Below are 12,508 nucleotides of genomic sequence, written 5' to 3'. Positions count from 1 at the left end.
AGAATAGACCTCATCTCATTGCCATGGACACTGTAGGTTCAACAAGGCTGAGGTTACCTCATCTCATTGCCATGGACACTGTAGGTTCAACAAGGCTGAGGTTACCTCATCTCATTGCCATGGTCACTGTAGGTTCAACAAGGCTGAGGTTACTTCATCTCATTACCATGGTCACTGTAGGTTCAACAAGGCTGAGGTTACCTCATCTCATTGCCATGGTCACTGTAGGTTCAACAAGGCTGAGGTTACCTCATCTCATTGCCATGGTCACTGTAGGTTCAACAAGGCTGAGGTTACCTCATCTCATTGCCATGGTCACTGTAGGTTCAACAAGGCTGAGATTACCTCATCTAATTGCCATGGTCACCGTAGGTTCAACAAGGCTGAGGTTACCTCATCTCATTGCCATGGTCACTGTAGGTTCAACAAGGCTGAGGTTACCTCATCTCATTGCCATGGTCACTGTAGGTTCAACAAGGCTGAGGTTACCTCATCTCATTGCCATGGCCACTGTAGGTTCAACAAGGCTGAGGTTACCTCATCTCATTGCCATGGTCACTGTAGGTTCAACAAGGCTGAGGTTACCTCATCTCATTGCCATGGTCACTGTAGGTTCAACAAGGCTGAGATTATCTAATTGCCATGGTCACAGTAGGTTCAACAAGGCTGAGGTTACCTCATCTCATTGCCATGGTCACTGTAGGTTCAACAAGGCTGAGGTTACCTCCTCTCATTGCCATGGTCACTGTAGGTTCAACAAGGCTGAGGTTACTGCATCTCATTGCCATGGTCACTGTAGGTTCAACAAGGCTGAGATTACCTCATCTCATTGCTATGGTCACTGTAGGTTCATTAAGGTTGAGGTTACCTCATCTCATTGCCATGGTCACTGTAGGTTCAACAAGGCTGAGATTACCTAATCTAATTGCCATGGTCACTGTAGGTTCAACAAGGCTGAGATTATCTCATTGCCATGGTCACTGTAGGTTCAACAAGGCTGAGGTTACCTCATCTCATTGCCATGGTCACTGTAGGTTCAACAAGGCTGAGGTTACATCATCTCATTGCCATGGTCACTGTAGGTTCAACAAGGCTGAGGTTCTGAAAACACAGAAAATTAGAAAGGGAGGGGGAAGCCTTTCTCTCCTCAGCTTCAACCCCCTCTATGTTAGACGGAGAGGAAGAGAGACAGTGAGAGAGATGAGAGAGAAGGGCAGGATGGTGTGGGTAGAGACTCAGGAGAGGGAAAGAGAGAATGACTTGGTAGGGAGGGAGGGGGGGAGGGAGGGAGGGCAAGAGGGAGGGAAAGAGGGAGGGAAAGAGGGAGGGAGAGTGGAAAATAAAGACAAATTAAAAGAGGAAGAGGGAAACAGAGGAAGTCCCAGACTCTTTGTGGAGTCTATATTATTAATGGATGATGTTTTAGCAGAGGAGAGGAGAGGAGAGGAGAGGAGAGGAGAGGAGAGGAGAGGAGAGGAGAGGAGAGAGCAGCACAGAGCAGCAAAACCTTTCTAACTGGCATAGAGATCTGTTCTGCACTATTCTTTCTCTGTCTCTCTGTTGTCTGACTGTCTCATTCAGTCCTCTCTCTGTTCTGATACTGTAGCTCCTCCACCTGTCTCCTCTCTGTTCTGATGCTGTAGCTCCTCCACCTGTCTCCTCTCTGTTCTGATGCTGTAGCTCCTCCACCTGTCTCCTCTCTGTTCTGATACTGTAGCTCCTCCATCTGTCTCCTCTCTGTTCTGATACTGTAGCTCCTCCACCTGTCTCCTCTCTCTGTTCTGATACTGTAGCTCCTCCACCTGTCTCCTCTCTCTGTTCTGATACTGTAGCTCCTCCATCTGTCTCCTCTCTGTTCTGATACTGTAGCTCCTCCACCTGTCTCTCCTCTCTCTGTTCTGATACTGTAGCTCCTCCACCTGTCTCCTCTCTCTGTTCTGATACTGTAGCTCCTCCACCTGTCTTCTCTCTGTTCTGATACTGTAGCTCCTCCACCTGTCTCTCCTCTCTCTGTTCTGATACTGTAGCTCCTCCACCTGTCTCCTCTCTCTGTTCTGATACTGTAGCTCCTCCATCTGTCTCTCCTCTCTCTGTTCTGATACTGTAGCTCCTCCACCTGTCTCTCCTCTCTCTGTTCTGATACTGTAGCTCCTCCACCTGTCTCCTCTCTCTGTTCTGATACTGTAGCTCCTCCATCAGTCCTCTATCTGTTCTGATACTGTAGCTCCTCCACCTGTCTCTTCTCTCTGTTCTGATACTGTAGCTCCTCCACCTGTCTCCTCTCTCTGTTCTGATACTGTAGCTCCTCCACCTGTCTCCTCTCTCTGTTCTGATACTGTAGCTCCTCCATCTGTCTCTCCTCTCTCTGTTCTGATACTGTAGCTCCTCCACCTGTCTCTCCTCTCTCTGTTCTGATACTGTAGCTCCTCCACCTGTCTCCTCTCTCTGTTCTGATACTGTAGCTCCTCCATCAGTCCTCTATCTGTTCTGATACTGTAGCTCCTCCACCTGTCTCTTCTCTCTGTTCTGATACTGTAGCTCCTCCACCTGTCTCCTCTCTCTGTTCTGATACTGTAGCTCCTCCATCAGTCCTCTCTCTGTTCTGATACTGTAGCTCCTCCACCTGTCTCTTCTCTCTGTTCTGATACTGTAGCTCCTCCACCTGTCTCCTCTCTGTTCTGATACTGTAGCTCCTCCACCTGTCTCCTCTCTCTGTTCTGATACTGTAGCTCCTCCACCTGTCCTCTCTCTGTTCTGATACTGTAGCTCCTCCACCTGTCTCCTCTCTGTTCTGATACTGTAGCTCCTCCACCTGTCTCCTCTCTCTGTTCTGATACTGTAGCTCCTCCACCTGTCCTCTCTCTGTTCTGATACTGTAGCTCCTCCACCTGTCTCCTCTCTCTGTTCTGATACTGTAGCTCCTCCACCTGTCTCTCCTCTCTGTTCTGATACTGTAGCTCCTCCACCTGTCTCCTCTCTGTTCTGATACTGTAGCTCCTCCACCTGTCTCCTCTCTCTGTTCTGATACTGTAGCTCCTCCACCTGTCTCCTCTCTCTGTTCTGATACTGTAGCTCCTCCATCTGTCTCCTCTCTGTTCTGATACTGTAGCTCCTCCACCTGTCTCCTCTCTGTTCTGATAATGTAGCTCCTCCACCTGTCTCCTCTCTGTTCTGATACTGTAGCTCCTCCACCTGTCTCCTCTCTCTGTTCTGATACTGTAGCTCCTCCACCTGTCTCTCCTCTCTGTTCTGATACTGTAGCTCCTCCACCTGTCTCCTCTCTGTTCTGATACTGTAGCTCCTCCACCTGTCTCCTCTATCTGTTCTGATACTGTAGCTCCTCCACCTGTCTCCTCTCTCTGTTCTGATACTGTAGCTCCTCCACCTGTCTCTCCTCTCTGTTCTGATACTGTAGCTCCTCCACCTGTCTCCTCTCTGTTCTGATACTGTAGCTCCTCCACCTGTCTCCTCTATCTGTTCTGATACTGTAGCTCCTCCATCTGTCTCCTCTCTGTTCTGATACTGTAGCTCCTCCACCTGTCTCCTCTCTCTGTTCTGATACTGTAGCTCCTCCACCTGTCTCCTCTCTCTGTTCTGATACTGTAGCTCCTCCACCTGTCTCCTCTATCTGTTCTGATACTGTAGCTCCTCCATCTGTCTCCTCTCTGTTCTGATACTGTAGCTCCTCCACCTGTCTCCTCTCTCTGTTCTGATACTGTAGCTCCTCCACCTGTCTCCTCTCTGTTCTGATGCTGTAGCTCCTCCACCTGTCTCCTCTCTCTGTTCTGATACTGTAGCTCCTCCACCTGTCTCCTCTCTGTTCTGATACTGTAGCTCCTCCACCTGTCTCCTCTCTCTGTTCTGATACTGTAGCTCCTCCACCTGTCTCCTCTCTCTGTTCTGATACTGTAGCTCCTCCACCTGTCTCCTCTCTCTGTTCTGATACTGTAGCTCCTCCACCTGTCTCCTCTCTGTTCTGATACTGTAGCTCCTCCACCTGTCTCCTCTCTCTGTTCTGATACTGTAGCTCCTCCACCTGTCTCCTCTCTGTTCTGATACTGTAGCTCCTCCACCTGTCTCCTCTCTGTTCTGATACTGTAGCTCCTCCACCTGTCTCTCCTCTCTCTGTTCTGATACTGTAGCTCCTCCACCTGTCTCCTCTCTGTTCTGATACTGTAGCTCCTCCACCTGTCTCCTCTCTGTTCTGATACTGTAGCTCCTCCACCTGTCTCCTCTCTGTTCTGATACTGTAGCTCCTCCACCTGTCTCCTCTCTGTTCTGATACTGTAGCTCCTCCACCTGTCTCCTCTATCTGTTCTGATACTGTAGCTCCTCCACCTGTCTTCTCTCTGTTCTGATGCTGTAGCTCCTCCACCTGTCTCCTCTCTCTGTTCTGATGCTGTAGCTCCTCCACCTGTCTCCTCTCTGTTCTGATACTGTAGCTCCTCCACCTGTCTCCTCTATCTGTTCTGATACTGTAGCTCCTCCATCTGTCTCCTCTCTGTTCTGATACTGTAGCTCCTCCACCTGTCTCTCCTCTCTGTTCTGATACTGTAGCTCCTCCACCTGTCTTCTCTCTGTTCTGATGCTGTAGCTCCTCCACCTGTCTTCTCTCTGTTCTGATACTGTAGCTCCTCCACCTGTCTTCTCTCTGTTCTGATACTGTAGCTCCTCCACCTGTCTCTCCTCTCTGTTCTGATACTGTAGCTCCTCCACCTGTCTTCTCTCTGTTCTGATACTGTAGCTCCCCCACCTGTCTTCTCTCTGTTCTGATACTGTAGCTCCTCCACCTGTCTTCTCTCTGTTCTGATGCTGTAGCTCCTCCACCTGTCTCCTCTCTGTTCTGATACTGTAGCTCCTCCACCTGTCTCCTCTATCTGTTCTGATACTGTAGCTCCTCCATCTGTCTCCTCTCTGTTCTGATACTGTAGCTCCTCCACCTGTCTCCTCTCTGTTCTGATACTGTAGCTCCTCCACCTGTTTCCTCTATCTGTTCTGATACTGTAGCTCCTCCACCTGTCTCCTCTCTCTGTTCTGATACTGTAGCTCCTCCACCTGTCTCCTCTCTGTTCTGATACTGTAGCTCCTCCACCTGTCTCCTCTATCTGTTCTGATACTGTAGCTCCTCCATCTGTCTCCTCTATCTGTTCTGATACTGTAGCTCCTCCATCTGTCTCCTCTCTGTTCTGATACTGTAGCTCCTCCACCTGTCTCCTCTCTCTGTTCTGATACTGTAGCTCCTCCATCTGTCTCCTCTCTGTTCTGATACTGTAGCTCCTCCACCTGTCTCCTCTCTGTTCTGATACTGTAGCTCCTCCACCTGTCTCCTCTCTCTCTGTTCTGATACTGTAGCTCCTCCACCTGTCTTCTCTCTGTTCTGATACTGTAGCTCCCCCACCTGTCTCTTCTCTCTGTTCTGATACTGTAGCTCCTCCACCTGTCTCCTCTCTCTTTTCCTTCTGTGCTCACTCTCTCCATATGTCTTCCCCCCCTCCTCTGTTTCTTGCCTCTTTCCTCTCCCCCATCTCTCTCCCTTCATCTCCTACCCCTCTCTCTCTCCCTCCATCTCCTACACCCTCACTCTCTCCCTCCATCTCCCCCCTCTCTCCCTCCATCTCCTACCCCCCCTCTCTCCCTCCATCTCCTACCCCCCTCTCTCTTCCTCCATCTCCCACCCCCTCTCTCTCCCTCCATCTCCTCCCTCTCTCTCCCTCCATCTTCTCCCTCTCTCTCCCTACATCTCCCACCCCCCTCTCTCTCCCTCCATCTCCTCCCTCTCTCTCTCAAGGAACAGCCGCGGTCTTTGATTAGAGTGAGGGGGGGAAACGGATGCCTCTCTCTCCCTCCATCCCCCCTCTCTCCCTCCATCTCCTCCCCCCTCTCTCTCCCTCCATCTCCTCCCCCCCCCCTCTCTCTCCCTCCATCTCCTCCCTCTCTCTCTCGGAGGACAGCCGCGGTCTTTGATTAGAGTGAGGGGGGAAACAGATCTCTCTTTCATTGTCTCGTTAAAACCATTTCTCTTTTCACATGGAAAATCATGTTGCTTGTAAATCATTCAGAATACAGACATTGCACATGTCCAGAATGACAAAATAGTGCACTACTTACCTATGTGCAGTAGTGTACTATTTATGATGGATCAGAGCCCTCTAGACAGTAGTGTACTACAGTATAATGGATCAGAGCCCTATAGACAGTAGTGTACTACAGTATAATGGATCAGAGCCCTATAGACAGTAGTGTACTACAGTATATAGGATCAGAGCCCTATAGACAGTAGTGTACTACAGTATGATGGATCAGAGCCCTATAGACAGTAGTGTACTACAGTATAATGGATCAGAGCCCTATAGACAGTAGTGTACTACAGTATATAGGATCAGAGCCCTATAGACAGTAGTGTACTACAGTATAATGGATCAGAGCCCTATAGACAGTAGTGTACTATTTATGATGGATCAGAGCCCTATAGACAGTAGTGTACTACAGTATATAGGATCAGAGCCCTATAGACAGTAGTGTACTACAGTGTGATGGATCAGAGCCCTGTAGACAGTAGTGTACTACAGTGTGATGGATCAGAGCCCTATAGACAGTAGTGTACTACAGTGTGATGGATCAGAGCCCTATAGACAATAGTGTACTACAGTGTGATGGATCAGAGCCCTATAGAACAGAGGACTCTGGGTGAGGATGGTGCCAGCTCACCTGGTGTGATGACTGAGCGATTCGCAGAGGAACCCAACCGGCACCGACTGGCAGTGTGACCTCCTCTGGTCTCCCTGCGCACCGCCCCCTCCCAGCTCCATGGGTATCGGAGAGGGGGTGCTGGAGGATGGAACCACCAGACCCTGATCTGAACATCCGCGAGTAGCCAGCAGGTTGTCCAGCCGGATGGACAGGTCCACCAGCTGGTCAAATGTGAGGGTGGTGTCTCTGCAGGCCAGCTCCCGACGGACGTCCTCGCGCAGCCTGCAGCGGTAGTGATCGATCAGGGCCCTGTTGTTCCATCCCGTGCCGGCAGCCAGGCTCCTAAACTCTAATGTGAACTAGCACTCACTTCCGTCCTCATGAAGTGCTTTGAGAGACTAGTCAAGGACCATATCACCTCCACCCTACCTGACACCCTAGACCCACTCCAATTTGCTTACCGCCCCAATAGGTCCACAGACGATGCAATCTCAACCACACTGCACACTGCCCTATCCCATCTGGACAAGAGGAATACCTATGTGAGAATGCTGTTCATCGACTACAGCTCGGCATTCAACACCATAGTACCCTCCAAACTCGTCATCAAGCTCGAGACCCTGGGTCTCGACCCCGCCCTGTGCAACTGGGTTCTGGACTTCCTGACGGGCCGCCCCCAGGTGGTGAGGGTGCGTGCTGGTGGCAGGGAAGTCAGGTGCAGGAGAACGAACTAGGTATAAACTGAGTTATTTAATAAATTCTCACAAACTCCAAAAACCAACATATACAAAATAAAGAAAGTTGGTACAGAACCTGTTGCACCAATACATACAACGAACAATCACCGACAAAGACATGAGGTTAAACAGAGGGTTAAATACACAACATGTAATGATGGGGTTGAAACCAGGTGTGATGTGAGACAAGACAAAACCAATGAAAAATGGATCAGCAATGGCTGGAAGGTCAGTGACGTCGACCGCCGAACACCGCCTGAACAAGGAAAGGGACCATTTTCGGCGGAAGTCGTGACAGTCTGTAGCAGTTTGGGACTAGAGTGTCTCCCCCTTTGAAGAGGGGGATGACCGCGGCAGCTTTCCAATCTATGGGAATCTCAGACGATATGAAAGAGAGGTTGAACAGACTGGTAATAGTTGTTGCAACAATGGTGGCAGATAATTTTAGGAAGAGAGGGTTCAGATTGTCTAGACCAGCTGATTTGTAGGGGTCCAGATTTTGCAGCTCTTTCAGAACATCAGCTGTCTGGATTTGGGTGAAGGAGAAGCTGGGGAGGCTTGGGCAAGTTGCTGCAGGAGGTGTAGAGCTGTTGGCCGGGGTTGGGGTAGCCAGGTGAAAAGCATGGCCAGCCGTAGAGAAATGCTTATTGAAATTCCCAATTATGGTGGATTTATCAGTGGTGACAGTGTTTCCTGTCCTCAGTGCAGTGGGCAGCTGGGAGGAGGTGTTCTTATTCTCCATGGACTTTACAGTGTCCCAAAACGTTTTGGAATTAATGCTGCAGGATGCAAATTTCTGTTTGAAAAAGCTGTGTATTGGTTCCTGGCTTCCCTGAACAGTTGCATAACGTGGGGACTATTCGATGCCAGTGCAGTACGCCACAGGATGTTTTTGTGCTGGTCGAGGTCAAGTCTGGAGTGAACCAAGGGCTATATCTGTTCTTATTTACATTTTTATTGAAAGGGGCATGCTTATTCATGATGGTGAGGAAAGCACTTTTAAAGAAGATTTAGAGTTTCTTCTGTCTGAATATACAGTATTTATCCACAGCTGACTTTTATACTAGCTTTAATATAATAATAATACTATATTAACCCTAACCTTAACCATTACCCTAACCTTTACCCTGACTCTAAACCTTACTGTAACCCTAGCAACAGGTTACATATCAACACATTTACTCTGACTCTTAACCTTCCTGTAACCCTAGCAACAGGTTACATATCAACACATTTCTAGTTGATAGTTTGTTCAATATTTATCAGGCGATCAATCATGTTGTGTTGTATCAGCAGGAGATGAAGAAGCAGCACCCTCCTCTTCCTCACCAGGATGTCCAGAGAGAGATCAGAGAGGGGGAGTAACTGGGGATACACCATGATGGAGCCCTGATACAGAGGACAGAGCACAGGTGAGAGGGGGAGGAGGGGAACTGTGTTTGTGGAGGGGGAGGAGGGTATATGTGTATGTGTGTTTGTGAGAGAGAGAGAGAAAGAGAAATGAGAGAGAGAAATAATGAAGGAGAGAGAGCAAAGGAGAAAGAGACAGAGACAGTTACAGAGAGGAGGGTCTCTGTGTTCGTGTATAAGGCTATGCGTTGGTCTGAGGTGATTGTCTCTAATCTGGCTCAGCGGGGTGACGCAGTAACACACTCACAGTAATCTCATTATCTGTGTGTGTGTGTTTAAGCACATGCCATTTGTCCGATGTGTGTTGTATTTGAGTGTGAATGTATAAACGTGCTGTAAGTGAAAGAACTATGAAGAAGAAGTTGAACGAGGTGAAGTGAAAGAGTAAAAGAGAGAGGTAGAGGAGGAGAAGATGGGAAGAGTGAGGCAGGGAGAAGGAGTGAATGGTGGAGTAGGGCACATGTGCAGCTGTAGCCTCATTAGCCTCTAGTGTGTGTGTGTGTGTGTGTGTGTGTGTGTGTGTGTGTGTGTGTGTGTGTGTGTGTGTGTGTGTGTGTGTGTGTGAGTATTATCCTGTCAGAGGAAATCTAACTCCTCCCATTGTTTCTACTTATCTAATAAACAGAGAGAGAGAGATAGAAATAGAAAGAGTGTGAGTGATGGTTGGATGAACGATTGATGAAGAAAAGCCTGGGGAAATTAGAGCTGGGTGGATGAGACTGACAGACATGGAGGCAGGGAGAGACAGTGAGAAGGTACTCTGCAATAGAAGTGTTCACATGACTCCACCACCTTGTTTCTTGACAGTGAAATGCTTCTCTACGCTGTTTCTATTGTTTAATGGCTCCTCCCTCACAACACTGTAGTAGACAACAATGGGATTAGATACCAGTGTTCTGTTTTACATTCTGATAAATAGACAACAATGAGATTAGATACCAGTGTTCTGTTTTACATTCGGATAAATAGACAACAATGAGATTAGATACCAGTGTTGTGTCATACATTCGGATAAATAGACAACAATGAGATTAGATACCAGTGTTCTGTCATACATTCGGATAAATAGACAACAATGGATCCACTTAGGAAGTCCAAACGACAAAAGTGTTCATTAGCGATATGTTGTTAATGAGAAGGGACTAGAATGTATTGGATTAAATATGTTGTTGAGTGGTTTTAGTGTTTGGCATGAGCTGAAACCTCACTCAGTTTTTTTCATAATCTACTTTTGAAGAAGACAAATGCCATGTAAATATCCATGAATCATATGGATGATCGTTAGCATCACATTTGCCCCGTGCCACAATTGTTATAACCCAGATGCAGATAGTACAGTTCTCAATCATTTATTATAACACAAAGGGCAGGTCGTCTACAGGCAGAGGTTTGTTGTCAGGTCAGAGTCAGGCAGGTACAGGACGGCAGAAAGCTCAGGGTCAGGGCTGAATGGTCAGAACCGAGAAAACTTGGGAAAAAACACTTGAGAAACAAGAAAACGTGAAATCACACTGGTAAAAACTGACAAGATAAACTGGCAACAGACAAACAGAAAGAGGAGACAGAAGATTAATCTGTGGGATGTATACGGAGGGTGCGTTGTAACAGAAGAGGAACAGCAGAGAGGATAAGTACTTTAGAGATGGTTAGGGCCGATGAAACGGGGGGGGGGGGAGTTTACCGGAGTCTACCCGGAGGGGCAGGTCCCGAGTGGACAGCCATGCCCTCTGACTGAGCCGATAGCAGGAAGCAGAGGTCCGGTGGCGATCCGCTTGTCGCCGATACCCGGAAGTGGTCTTCAACAGCTCGACCCGGGCTCTCTTCCAGGTACGGAGACAGCAGCGGATGCTCAGCCGAGCAGGGAAGGCTGACTTCCTCCTCTTGCTCGGGGAAGAGCGGGGGCTGATATCTCAAGAGACACTCGATGGGTGAGAGACCAGTAGCCGAGCAGGGATGGCTGACTTCCTCCTCATGCTCGGGGAAGAGCGGGGGCTGATATCTCAAGAGACACTCGATGGGTGAGAGACCAGTAGCCGAGCAGGGAAGGCTGACTTCCTCCTCTTGCTCGGGGAAGAGCGGGGGCTGATATCCCAAGAGACACTCGATGGGTGAGAGACCAGTAGCCGAGCAGGGAAGGCTGACTTCCTCCTCTTGCTCGGGGAAGAGCGGGGGCTGATATCCCAAGAGACACTCGATGGGTGAGAGACCAGTAGCCGAGCAGGGAAGGCTGACTTCCTCCTCTTGCTCGGGGAAGAGCGGGGGCTGATATCCCAAGAGACACTCGATGGGTGAGAGACCAGTAGCCGAGCAGGGAAGGCTGACTTCCTCCTCTTGCTCGGGGAAGAGCGGGGGCTGATATCTCAAGAGACACTCGATGGGTGAGAGACCAGTAGCCGAGCAGGGAAGGCTGACTTCCTCCTCTTGCTCGGGGAAGAGCGGGGGCTGATATCCCAAGAGACACTCGATGGGTGAGAGACAAGTAGACGAGCAGGGAAGGCTGACTTCCTCCTCTTGCTCGGGGAAGAGCGGGGGCTGATATCCCAAGAGACACTCGATGGGTGAGAGACCAGTAGCCGAGCAGGGAAGGCTGACTTCCTCCTCTTGCTCGGGGAAGAGCGGGGGCTGATATCCCAAGAGACACTCGATGGGTGAGAGACCAGTAGCCGAGCAGGGAAGGCTGACTTCCTCCTCTTGCTCGGGGAAGAGCGGGGGCTGATATCCCAAGAGACACTCGAAGGGTGAGAGACCAGTAGCCGAGCAGGGAAGGCTGACTTCCTCTTCTTGCTCGGGGAAGAGCGGGGGCTGATATCCCAAGAGACACTCGAAGGGTGAGAGACCAGTAGCCGAGCAGGGAAGGCTGTGGTGGACGTATTCCACCCAAATACAACAAGTGTAGACCTTACCATGAAATGCTTACTTTACAAGCCCTTAACCAACAGGGCAGTTCAAGTTCAAGTTGCTGGCTCCATGTGGTGGGATTGGAGGAGACGAGGCAATGAAGGGCTGTTGCCAGGTCCTGATTGGCTCGCTCCAACTGGCCGTTAGATTGGGGGTGGAAACCAGAAGACAGGCTGGCTGACAACCCATTGAGGGTGCAGAACGCCTTCCAGAACCAGAAGTGGAGACCATGTCCACCGGAAAGTCCATGGATCCGGAAGACGTGCTGCACCCTGAGCTGAGCCGTCTCCTTGGCTGAGCCGTCTCCTTGGCTGAGCCGTCTCCTTGGCTGAGGGTAATTTGGGAAGGGGAATTAAATGGACGGTTGGAAAGCCACCTAAAGTCTCAGAGTAGGAGTGCTGGTCTAGGATTAGTTTGACTTGTAAATCATCATGAATGAGATTACAACATGGACAGGGGAGACCTGATCCTAGATCAGAATGAATGAGATTACAACATGGACAGGGGAGACCTGATCCTAGATCAGAATGAATGAGATTACAACATGGACAGGGGAGACCTGATCCTAGATCAGAATGAATGAGATTACAACATGGACAGAGGAGACCTGACCCTAGATCAGAATGAATGAGATTACAACATGGACAGGGGAGACCTGATCCTAGATCAACACTCCTACTCTGAAATGCTTTGTGATGACAGGCCCTGGTGTGATTCAGTAAAGTTTACTCTGGTCTGGATTGGTTCCTGCACCTGTAGATATCTTTCCCCCC

The 12,508-nt window shown here is 49.4% G+C and overlaps 1 protein-coding gene across 2 annotated transcripts in view; it reads left to right on the top strand.

Annotated features, from left to right (window-relative positions):
- Positions 1 to 12,508, top strand: part of frmpd1a (FERM and PDZ domain containing 1a) — an 81,761-nt gene that overhangs the window by 21,571 nt on the left and 47,682 nt on the right. Inside the window, exon 2 of one of the 2 annotated variants that reach the window (XM_090210007.1) lies at positions 8,724 to 8,839. The gene's annotated coding sequence lies outside the window, so the exon portion shown is untranslated. Of the gene's footprint in view, positions 1 to 8,720; positions 8,840 to 12,508 lie in introns of both variants that reach the window. The other variant, XM_090210008.1, reaches the window with a different exon arrangement.

The sequence above is a fragment of the Oncorhynchus mykiss genome, chromosome 19 (genome assembly GCF_057628025.1).
Source record: "Oncorhynchus mykiss isolate SJ-2025 chromosome 19, ASM5762802v1, whole genome shotgun sequence".
Taxonomy (NCBI): Eukaryota; Metazoa; Chordata; class Actinopteri; order Salmoniformes; family Salmonidae; genus Oncorhynchus; species Oncorhynchus mykiss.
This window is presented reverse-complemented; position numbering and strand designations above follow the sequence as displayed.